The sequence below is a fragment of the Chinchilla lanigera genome, unplaced genomic scaffold (assembly GCF_000276665.1).
Source record: "Chinchilla lanigera isolate Chin_1 unplaced genomic scaffold, ChiLan1.0 scaffold00015, whole genome shotgun sequence".
NCBI lineage: Eukaryota > Metazoa > Chordata > Mammalia > Rodentia > Chinchillidae > Chinchilla > Chinchilla lanigera.
Window position 1 is genome coordinate 20,550,456 of NW_004955416.1, and position 3,346 is coordinate 20,553,801.

The 3,346-nt window shown below is 35.3% G+C and overlaps 1 pseudogene; it reads right to left on the reverse strand.

Annotated features, from left to right (window-relative positions):
* Nucleotides 1-760: 760 nt before the first annotated feature.
* LOC106148118 lies at nt 761-966 on the reverse strand (annotated as a pseudogene).
* Nucleotides 967-3,346: the final 2,380 nt, after the last annotated feature.

Sequence of the window (3,346 nt, forward strand, 5' to 3'; positions counted from 1 at the left end):
AGGGCTTTTTATTTTCAGGGAGCCAGTTTGTGGGCACTGTACTCGTCATATAGTTGTGAGTAAGATGCCTTTTTAAGCTGTAGCCCCACAGACTGCTTTATTTTTTTGAGACAGGGTCTTGCTAAATTACTAAATTGGCCAGACTGCACTTTAACTTGCAATCCTCCTGCCTCCACTTCCCAGAGTGCTGGGATTACAGGCCCGTGCCTCTCAGCCTGGACAGTAAAACACATTTTGAGTCCTTGGATGTGGCTTCCTGGCTAGCGGGTAAGATGCTGAGACAGTGGTCAGGATGGGCAGTACAAACCAGGCCCTCGTCTGTACATGAAGTCATCATGCTGGAGCTGCACTCCATTAACAGGAGAACAGCTACAACACTGTGGGCCCCAGGTGAACTCCACACAACTCCAAAGGCATAAAACAAAACAGCTCTTGGATCGCCATCTCTGACAATATGGGTAGATTCAAAATTTTTAAGTTCTCTGGTTGCAAATTAGGTAATAATTCTGCATAACACACCTACACTTTTAAATGAATGGGCAAGGAGTTAAGAAAGAGAAATGTCAGCTAGGGATGGTGGTGCATGCCTGTAATCTCAGTACTTTGAGAGGCTGAGGCAGTAGGACTGTAAATTCAAGCCCAGCCAGGGCAACTTAAAAACTTAGGGAGACCCTATCTCAAAATTTAAAAGAAGGACTGGAAATATAACTCAGTGTGAAGACCCCAGACTGATATCATCTAGACCATGATAGAGAATGTATCATTTTACGACCTCCAAGAGGGTAAATGTGCTGCAGCTCATGTGCAATGTCTTACAGTCCAGCTTGGTCCTCCTCCAGTGTCTCCTCTTGGACTTTACCTGATTTTATTACCAGTCTTCATCCGAATTCATTGAGGAATGGGACAGTTCTGTTTTTGCTTCTTGGCCAGGAATCATTTGATTCTGGAAGTCTTGGGAGAAGACATGGTTAGGCTCAGAGGCAAGAGCATGCACTCAATGGCAGGCAGAAGCAGAAGGGACACACGCTTTTTTTAACCTAAGAACAATCTTATTTCACGCTCACTCATCATATGTCCAAAATTTTGTTATAAACAGGTTTAAAATATAGGATGGTTGAAAGAACACAAAGTTCAAAATCGTGTGCACATCCAAATATATCCTTTTCTGAATCATCTGAAAGTAAGCTGCAATTATGACATTTTACCTTTAAATATTTCAGTATGCATCTACACTAAGAGCATGAAAATATGAGATTACAAGGTGAGAACGACTGAAGTCAAAGATGCTCGTAACACCCAGTTAGAACTGAAAGGAAGCTAAGAGAAGAAATAAGCAATTTCTTTAGAAAGACAATGGTTTATGTTTTTTCACAGTAGAAAAAAAGTTAAGTTACAAGATTCAGAAAATACAATGAAGATCAAGCAAATAAGGAATTACATGCCTAGATTTCACTTAGGTAAGTTGCAGAATGCCAAAGAAAAAGAGATTGCAAAATCAGCTAGCGGTTCTTAAAAGCAGAATTAGTCAAAGGAAAAAGATCCTGAGCAGTTATCTCAACAGCTACAGAGGAAACAGAAAAAAGCATTGAAATGACATTTTCAAATATACCACCTAGAATTTTATAATTGCCAAAAAGTATCTTTCAGGAATGAAGTTTAACCTTAACCAAGTGACTGTACTTAGCATGTCTAACCTCATGAAAAAGTCAGACAAATCCAGAATGTCAGCTATTTTATAAGACAACTGTCTTCAAAAAACTCAGCTCAGAAAATAGGTGAAGGCACTGTTTTATGCTGAGACTAAACAGGATTTCATAATCAAATATAATATGAACCTTATTATTAGGCAATAAACTCAGGGAAAAGGCAAGTGTTAAGATATACTTGAAGCAAATTTGGAAAAATTGAGTATGGACCAGTTACACATATGAAGGAATTGTTACTATTTCTTCAGTGTGGTTGTGGTTTTGTGGTCAGGTATGAGAATGTCCTTATTTCTAAGACATGCAGCTGAAATAGTTAAGGATGAAAAGATGATATTTGACTTGCTTTCAGATGGTTCTGCAAATAATTTAAAAATCTATCTGTGCTATTTTTTCTTTATGCTTCCCTTTTAACTGTTCCATATTTTAACATTTTCATGATAAATAGTTGGATATACAAATAATATTGTTAAAATGGAGTGCTCTCATACAAATTTTAAAAGTGTGCTGGCTATAATTCCTCATTAAGGAATAATCTTGAATAAGAATCTTATTCAAGAAAATATAAGATAAAGTAGTTAACATATAGATACCTAAACAAACATTGGATGAAATAATTTAGTAAAATAGTAATAATAATTTCTATATAACATATGGGGTCAAAAATGCCAAAAAGATGAAGAAAAGTAGCTGGGCCAGTAGCACCTAAACTGGGGGTGGAAGATTGTTGTTAAAATAGTCGTTGGTTCTTGGATTGGTCAGGAGAAGGCTAACTGTACAGATTAACTTATACTTAATTATGGCTGTTAGAATTTTAAGGATAACCACTAAAAGAATATAGATGGAAATTTGAGTATAGGTGCAAAATGGAATGGAAAAATAATACATGAATAGTGAGCCAAAAGCAGGAGAAACAGAAAGTGCAAAAACAAAATATTACACAACCATTTTTATAATAATTGAGGAAGTGAAATCTCTTGTTAAAAAGTCAATGATTTTCTGCCTTGAGTTTTAAAATCCAATGTATGGTTATGTAGAGATTCCTCAAACAGAACAATGATGCAATGGAAAAGAATATTTCACATACATACTAAACAAAGTTGGCATATTCTAATACCAGACAAAATATAAAGTTAAAATGAATAAAGCTTAGGAAAGCAAGTATAAAAATTTCAATGCCTCCCCCAGGAAGGTACAGTAAATCTAATTTTATAGTCTTATTAAGACAACTTAAACAAGAAAACAAAATAAGGACCAACAGAGCTGAGCACATTTTCATACACAGTACTTGCTACAATCGATCTTTCATCTCTGGTTATATTTCTACCCAAATCATTTGCCCATTTATTTTTGTGAGGTTGTTTTCTCATTCTTAGGTTTTAGAAGTTCTTTGTATATGCTGGATACAGGTCCCTTATCATCTCTGTGGTTTATAAATAGTTTCTTACAATTTTTACTTCGCTTAGCTTTTCATTCTCTTAATAAAATCTCTCCAGTGAAAAAGTTTAAATTTTGATGAAGTTTAATCTTTTCATTCTTTTCTGGATTGTATCATTGTTACTGTATCTGAGAAAGTTGCTCTCTAAGTTCATAAAATGTTCTTGTAGGATTTTTATACTGATAGGTTTATATTTAGATATGCA